Below are 9,219 nucleotides of genomic sequence, written 5' to 3'. Positions count from 1 at the left end.
CTCCCATGGTGCAGAACATGCACTTGTTAAAGTCTGCTCGCTGGCTCTCATGAAGTCAGTGGGAATCCTTAATGGGAGTTACTGCAAGGCTGTATGGTTTTTTTAATGCACTAGCAGATATAATTTCCCATCCAGTCATCTGCACAGTTGTGGCTGGTACGCCATAAAGGCTGAAGGCCAAATCCTGCTGGCATTGCACACAGCAGCCTGACTTCAGCAGGGATCATAAACGTGTATTTATGTCACACAAGTTAGTTGCACAATTTTGAGGTTTTTTTTTTGCTGAGGGGAAATGGGAGAGGGTAGGCTTTCCTTCTACTCGTTGATCACAGCCTTTGTGTTTCCAATGACTTTATTGGAAGCATCATATATTTACATGCTGCAGAATGAGGCCTGCGTGGGGTGGGAAAGATTTTTATTAGTTTAGACCTGCCTAAGAAAACATCTACCATTCTAAATTTAGACAAGTTGCATTCTATATCCATCTGTTTAGTGGATCGGTCTGATGTTTACTCTTTAGTAAATTACATTTGGTCTTTTTTTTTTTAAGTTTCTTTGAGGGCATTGCCTGCTGTCAGCTAGTGTAAAATAGTGCCAAGGACTTCCAAACATACCCTTGGGGCCAAACTGTGCTAGCTTCACATACCACAGTCCCATCAAAAGCAAAGAAAGCTGGACTGGGCACATGAACTGCAAACCCCCCGATGTCCAGTTACATGTCCTGCCTCATTTCATAGAGATTGATGACTTCCTGGGAAAAAAAACCCACATGGTGCCAATTCACCCCCGTTAAAAATGCATTGAAGTCAAGGAAATTATATTAGACGTGACTGTAGTCTACCAAATCCAGTCCTGTGCATAGACAGAACTCCCAGGGAAAATAACGGGAGTTTCCATTATGGAGCTTGCAGAACAAAGCCTACGTAATGAACTATGACAAAATGTCAACTTTGTGTAAACTCTCCTGGTGGGTCTGTGTAAAGGTTTTTAAGAAATCTTTGTTGGAACACACCAGAGAATAATAAACTTGCACCTTGATAGAATAGCTTTATTTGTATATACTCTATGTAAATTTTAAACCAGAGGATACATGTCATTCCTTGTACATATCTGACTGGAATGGTGGCAGTGCTGTGCACTGCTGTTTAGGAGATCCAGGTTCTCCAGTCTTGGGTTTCCAACTGTAAAGGCTGCAGGAGACTGCTTGGGACCAGCCAAAACATAGGATGGATAGATGCTCACCACCCACTGCATAGAGATGAAGGAGCAGGAACGGGAACAAATGTTGGCTATAGAGAAGATTGCTTGCCTCCACTCCTGGCTAAAGGACAAGCGCCTCCTTCGCTGTCATCTCCAACAGAAGTGATTTATGGTCAAAGAGTGCGGAGAACATTCAGAGCCCCATTTGGATCAGCCTTTCATAGGGGTCAGAGCTTGCTGGGAGCCCACACTTCTGGTGTAACATGGGAAGGTCCACGAAAAAGCAGTGTGTATATACATCTACCTATCTGTCTGTCTGTTATCTAATATCCCGGTGTTTCTGTATTGAATGGTTTCAGTAACCTGTAAACAAGTGATTGCTCCTGTTGTGTTACTGCTTTGAAATTCTTTGCATGCACTCTGGCATAGAATTCTTTAAGAAAAGAAATTATACATATTATATATATATATATTGTAGCTTGCAAAATATTCATGTTGAAGAGCCATGTTTTGTGCAAATTGTACATTTATGTTGTGAGCAATATTGCAATATGACCTTTTATTAGTTGTTGGCATTAAAACATGTTTTTGTTGATAGTAGATTTGTCACATTATTTTTGGGCGTAATGTATGTATCCCAAGCTTTCAAACTCAGGCATTAGATCAACTACTGAAGGAGACTTTTTCTGTGCAGTAGAAATAGCACAGGCTTTCCGTAAATAGGCGGGTATGCGAGTCCCTTTCTGTTTTAACGCAAGTGGCAAGGCTGATTCTTCATGCAGTTTGTCAGGCCAATACTTCTCTTTTGTCAGTGCTGGAATTCGTGCTTGGTACGAGGACGCTGTTGCCCTCATCTATAAGAGAACTAACACCCCAGCCTCGCAAAACAAAGTGCTTAACTCCTGCTGCCCTCTGTCACCGCAGGTGCTTCAATATAAATACAATGAGGACTTAGGAAACTTCCGATTTCCTGTTATAATTTCAAATGTTCATGCTAGATAGTTTTCCATGTAGGGGCTAGATAAAAGCGTAATACCACTATGGCTTTAGGAAAGCTACAGTGTTTGGAGCTTGACCTTGAAACGTTTACCTGATTTCTGAACATCGTCGGTGGCTTTGTTTGCTCAATGTTTACCTCTGAGAAATGTATGCTATTGATTTAAATGTTTAATATATTGACTGCCTTTTTTGTATATTTGTTATCATAAAGGTTTGGTTTAAATGCTGACAATTGTAGTCTATTTTCAGACTTTAAATAACATACAGTTCTGTATGTGGAAGGCAAAGTTATTAATGAATATAGCAATTTGGTATTTTATTCCTATTTTATACAGCTGCCCCCATAGGTTATTGTCAGATGGCAATGAATATTGCTGAACAGCAGGTGGAACTCCTTTGAGCGTGCTTATGAGCCATCTCTGTTCAATAAAAATTCCATTGTTTTCTAGCCTAGGAAATGGCTGCTGTGAGTGTTTTTTGTTGTTTTTTTTCTCCTCTTCAGGTGTTTCTCGATGTACTTCAGACAGCAGCAGGACTGGGGTTCTCCCAAGAACCATCTCCCAGAAACCACATGCGTTTGGGATTTTACGTCTGGAAATCCTGGCGCTGTTTTCCCCCGTACACTGCTGTCAGTATGGTTGCTGTGCGTGGGAAGAAGTGACACGGAGGCTGTTCCCAAAAACTTTTCTCTGAGCCCTGATCTGGCAAAAAATGGGCACGTCAGATCTGGGAACAGAGCTCCATGGTGCTTAAAATTAAGCATCTGCTAATGCATCGTAGCCGGTTTGGATGCACGAGGACCCAAAAGGCTGGAATCTTGCTTCATGACACAACGTTGCTGCAAGTGTATACGAATGCGTTGTAAATGGGTATCGCAAAGAGAAGGCAGAAGTAAATAGAGGGAACTGATTAACTTTGGCATGAGCGTAAAAATCAGACTTGGAAAAATATTTTTATTTTAGCATTTTTTTTCTTTTTTGATTTTTAAATTAATTTACAATGTTTTCTCTTTTGTCTGGTTTTAGTGGGTTTGGAGTCAAGTCCTTTCTTCATAATGTACCGGATTATTAAGAGACAGGTTGGTCCAGAAAGCAAAAGGAGGTAATAACCTTTCAAGCATGGCCTAGATGTGAGTCATGGGAGTGAGACACCGCTCGCACGGTGACTCTCCAGACCAGCATCGTGGCTCTGTCAGGTGCCTTTGGGCTCTGCAAGCTCGGCTGTCCAGCAGCAGAGTTGGAAAGGCAGCTCATGGGGGAGGCTTACGGTTTTCAAAATTTCGTAAAAGATGTAGGCCCCCTTGCCTGCCTCCCCAGTAGCTGAGAAAAAACCAAGCTTCTTATACAGCAAACAGGGGTGATCTGTCTCCTTTACCAACCAGTGGTACTGGAACGATTTAAAAACATTATTTCTGAGTTAGCTCTTCACTGAGAAAAACAGGGAAGTTCAGATATCATTTCTCTGGGTTCTCTGTAAACTCATCTATGCTTTTGGTTTGCTTTCTGTTCACATTTTTGGAGGTTTTTCTGGACAATCTTAACATGTAGAGACTGAGGGCTTTGGCACACATTCACTGGATTGATTAAGGTTTAGGACAGTCCTGACACTCCTGACCACTTCTGCGTTTTCTCCTCTACAGGGCAGAAATGGGCAGCAATGTCTAAACCACCACTGCTACATACTAGGGCTCACTGAGAGGAGCCTCAGGATTTTGTCCTGAGGCAAAGGCACTGTCAGAAGTCCTTGATGTATGTCTGCTGATGGAATCAGTAGAGGAGGCATCTGTGTAACATAAAAAAGATCATTGTATGTCTCAGTTTGACTACTTAGAAAGAACACTAACATTTAAACCACTCAAAAATAATATTATTACTTTTTAAATCTGCATAGTGGCTTATACCAGCATATTTCTAGGTGTGTAGCAGTATCAGCAAAATTTTTCCACATCAACAGAGCCTTGTATTTTAATGAACATTTCTGCTGTGGCTTTCATTTTGTCTAATGAATATTTCAAGGAAACTGTTGTTCCAGGGTAGGCGTGTGGGCTGGCTATCTCTCAGCTTTGCTATGGAGATGTAAGACTACAAGGTAAATGATGTCTGAGAACCTGTGCACGTATCCTTGCAGGCTGGGAGGCTGCCATACCCAGTGCAGCCCTACTGCCTGGCTACCTTCCTAGAGCTTATCAGCCCCTCTGCTCTACAAGCCGTTGTCTGCGAGGCTTGTGTAAGAAGTTGGAGTCTCCTCCTGGAATAACAAACATTTGAAGTAACCAGTATTGAACAACACACTTAAATATGGGGGAAATAAAGATGTGCCACCATTGAGACAAATACTGGCCCTAATGTCTCCCATCGCTCCCATGGTGCTGGAGGGGTGAGACGCCTCAAGTGCTTTGATGTGTCCATCTGCCCTCAGAGGCGCGAGGCAGCCTCACCACATGCGCACGTGCCACTTCTGGTGCTCACCAATACTGTGGACCTCTGGTCGGCAAAGCCTGGAGCTGGAGGCTGTAGCGATGTCTGGGCAATGCACACAGCCCCCGCTTCCCGCCTGCTGTGAGAACCGTTACGGGGCAGAGCTCACATAACTTGGCTGAGTCCCAGCACGTGGAGCATCGCCACTTGTTTTTTTTCCCATACCCATATGCTTACTGACTTTCCTTTACTAGTAAATCCTTAGCATGTTGTATAGTTCTACGCTTTTTTTCAACTTCCTTCATTTTCTCTGTGTAAGTTGGCCAAGAAAGGCCTGCTAGTTCCTACCTTCATGTGCGTCTTGGTTCGTCCTCTCTCGCACGCCTCTTTTCCTCTCAACTCTCTACTCCTGGATTTCTACCAATGCATTTAAAGTTATTTTTCTCTATTGGCTGTATGTGGCAAATGTGAGTATTCTCCATAGCCAGCCATCTTTTCTCCAGCTTACCAAGAGGGCACTGACGATTTATTTTTTCCCTTCCTTTATGTCGGCTCCAGCACTATCTTACAAGCAGTCATGGCAGGGATGATGGGATTCTCGCTCCCAAGCTCTCAGCACACATTTTGGGGAAGCAGATGCTCCATATGCACGCCTCTCTGCCCTGATAATACATTCACTGTATCCCAATAAGGATTTAATGCCTTTAATGTGTATCAGGTTCACATTGAGATCACACTTATGAGACTAGTTAAAAGTGACAGACCTAGTTTATGCCATAAAGTTAAGCAAAGAGCACCAAAAGCAATACGTAAGATCTGGAAGAATAAGCCTTAGCACAAGGACGTTTTATCTTTTAAAGTGAGGATGTTGGTGCTCTCCCAGAGAACTCCTTAAGGAGATTATGGATGAAAGAAAACCAAAGCAGCCTTGTTTCAACTACCTGAAAACTTAACTTTATGCCTAGCTATCAGTTCAAGAGTTCTTCCCTCCAGGCTATGCTGCTGTGTGCAAACAGCGGGGGTAGTCTCCCTTGACAAGAGGCTGCCCTGCTGAGATCTGATCTTCCTTTGGTTTCCTCCCACTATTCATGCTCTCTGTTTCACAGAAACACACAGGGAATGCAAATAGAGAATCAGAAGGTAACCTTGAGGACTTTTATGGCTGCCCTTGGTGTTTCAAAGCCACTCTTAAGTACTCCTTTCTTTCTTCCCTAAGTTAGAGGATTTCTTGATGTTGTGACTTTGCTTTTAGCTGTTCAGTATCTCTAGGACTGCAACATTGCAGCTCATTTAGAAAACAGAACATTTTTTTGAGTAAGATGCCATGCTAGTGTATTAATCCCATTCCCCTCTTCTCATCTGAAGAGGTCAGCTGAACTACAGCCGTAAGCCTACAGCATAACTTCTCTCAAAACACATAAAATTCCCTTTATTTTCCTGCTTATAGCTGCATGATTTGCAGTATGAACTTTTTCATAGCCTTGTAGTACCTTCCAGCTGTCATATTTGAAATGTTCACAGTGTCTCTGACAGTTTCGTGATTCAAGGTAGATTAAGGTCCCTGCAGAGCCTTGGACACTGGAGGTCTTCATGTTTTCAAGTAGTTATCGGAGAGCCTGCTGGCACCAGCTGCTTCAACATGACTCCTTCATCAGACAGCTCTCTTCTCCCTTCCACCCTTACTTAGCGTGAAGAGGAATACCATAGCTCTCTGGGCACCTTGACACAGTCCCTAAAAGAGAAGTTGGACCATCCCTTTGGAGGAACCATTAAGTTTTCCCACTGACCCCGCTTTTCTTGACCTGGTAAGTCCACACATGAACAAAAGTTTGCTCTGCCTAGATAGGTAACTTAATCCAGCTGAACCTTTCCGAATGTTTATGACGACACCTTGAACAAGATACAGGCACACACTTACTGTTGATGAGAACTATCTGGCCCTCACATCCTCAGGTGAAAAGCAGTAGGTAGGGATGGGTCAAATGCGGATCCAGAAACAGGGGCAATATTTTAGCGCATTTCACTTCAGACAGGCAGAAGTTTCTGACTCCAGGCTTGGTGACTAAACTGAAACAGTGAAAATCACTACTGTCAAGTCTGGCCTTACTTTGCTGAGCTCTCTCAGGAGAAAAAGGAACTCAGCTCTGCTCATCAGAGGCTAAGAAATCAGACCTTTCTTACAGCAAAAGAGATTCCAGGCAGAAACCAGGATTTCTGGAGAAATTAGAGAAGAAATACTGCTGTGTCCGATTGAGCTTTGATGAGGAAAAAAAAAAATGGAGCCTTTAGGTTTTAAAAGCTCAGTTTTAGAAGAGGCCCAAGGCCAGTCCAGAACAGACCGTGGCATGAGAATGTTTGATGACAATTCTTCTGGTCGGAGACCTTTTATTTCCCCAGGATCTGAACTTGGTCCTCGCACCCTTCCTGGGACAGCCATTTGAGTCCTCGGCTTCTGTTGCACATATCCTTCTTCATGGACATTTCTTCTCCAGAGAGATTTCTGTCAGCTATACAGCCTTCTTCCTGATTAGTACAGCTCTCTGGGTTCATCCCAAAATTCCTCCAACGGTTGTGTCAGAATTCCATCCAAATTAAACAATGAACATCTTCTTTCCTTCCCAAGCCTCACACCTCTGCAGTTGAGTCATCTTTGGACACTAAATACCAAAAAGACCATTTTTTTGCTGGTGTGTTATGACCTATGAGTCGTCCTGGCTGGTTCCTTGGGGTGAGTGGGCTGTACTGCAGTACGGCTCAGTTGCTATCGCAGGTATCTGCAGGAAGCTTCATGCCTGGGGCACCATTCTTTCAACCCTATCGCTGTGATTGCGAAGGCACCATGGAACAATAATGCATTTCATAGAGTGGTCTTTCTTTTCTTAAGAAGACCCTGAGACCCACGTCCCCAGCAAGTGTATGATAGACAGAAGTATTGGAATCACACAGCATTTATGGACTGGCTCTAAAAAGAGAAGAAAAATTATTAGTTGTAAATGCAGTTTTCTAAGCTTTAATATCCATGTGAATAGTTGCTACCTATTTTCCTTCCTCCTTCTCCAAGACTTTTTTGTGGTACTTCTGTTGTTGAGCCTCACCACAGTACATGGCTATTTCGTGATAACGTACGTGGTAGAGCATGTGTGCCCCCTCTGGGTATTGCTTCAGAAAAAACAAATCTGGCTCAAGTGTTTGTTGTGCAAACCTTCACACTGTAAACGTATATATCTGCAAAAAAACATATCCAGGAACCACAGTGACTGGAAAGTAGCCTCGCTCTCCCCCTCTTTGCTGCATAACACTCCCCTCTGCCTGTCCTTTGGGAATAGCAGCTGCTTCCACAAAACTTCTCTCAGAATCTGGAGGAAGACTGACAGTCAAACTGTTGCCAACTCACACGTGGGAGGACAAGAAGGATTTCTTGAACGCTGTAAGAGAAGGTGACCAGCAAAACAAATAATAACAGCTCACCAAAAAGACAAGCATACTAAAATCCAAGATTGGCAATTATCTAGAAGCCCAGCAGGACTAGGATGCCCGTGCTACAAGGCAATACAAGGAACAGCTAGAAAGATAGAGTTTTTGCCTCAGTATGTTTGTGTCCACATTAAGACAAAACGCAGCAAATGGGTGAAAGGAATGGGGGGCATAAGAGGTAGTAATATTTTAATAGATATTTATTTCTCTCTCATGCCAGAACCACAGAAGAATCAGGATAAAATAATGAGAATGCTACAGTGGTGCTGTCTAGTGACATGTGGATGAAATAACGTAGCCATTCCATCTGCCAAGCTGAAGTTTGGTTGCCAAGTCCTTGAGCTTTACCATGAGAAATGCTCCTTCCCCTAACCTCAGCTTCCCATCCATGTAATTTGCAGTTATCCCCTGAATTAAAATTTCAGCAATGGAAACAGCAGTGATTTCCGCATGTTAGTAAGAGACTACCTTCCCATATGTTACAGCTAACATTTTATCCATTTTCTCTGATTAATGAGTTAGCTAGTATAGGACACTGACATTGGGGAGGGCAAAAAGCAGCACCTCCTGTGAAGATGCCAGTCCCTCACAACTTCCTGCAACTCCCTCTCGCTGTTGACTCTGTGCATTGGTTTCTTTTACTTGGATAAATTTTAGAGATCGATAACAAAAAGGTTTTTCTAAACCTTTAATTTTGGTGGTTCGCTGCTGATGTATTTTAGAGCCAAAGTGGAAGCAAACATCAGCGGGGGAAGCTGTGATCCAGCGTGGGAAGTGAAGGACTTGAAGAGCCTGGAGATGGGGCAGCACTTTGTTTCTCCAGAGCACCCAGGAGGAGTGGCTGCACGATGACCTATTACTTGGCATAGCATTAATTTCTGTTACTAAAGGGGCCTTGGAGCTCTAGCAGGTCCCAGCCTCAGCTAAAGGTGGCAGGGGTGCCAAGTGGGATTGGGCTAATTAAGAATGTCATGGTTTAAACCCAGGTGGCAGCTAGGACCACACAGCCACTCGCTCATTTCCCCCTGGTGGGATGGGGGAGAGAACTGGAAGTGAGAAAGAAGTCACGGGTTGAGATAAAAACAGTTTAATAGGTAAAGCAAAAGCTGCGCACACAAGCAAAGCAAAA

Source organism: Larus michahellis, chromosome 1, assembly GCF_964199755.1.
Source record: "Larus michahellis chromosome 1, bLarMic1.1, whole genome shotgun sequence".
NCBI classification, from domain to species: domain Eukaryota; kingdom Metazoa; phylum Chordata; class Aves; order Charadriiformes; family Laridae; genus Larus; species Larus michahellis.
This window is presented reverse-complemented; position numbering follows the sequence as displayed.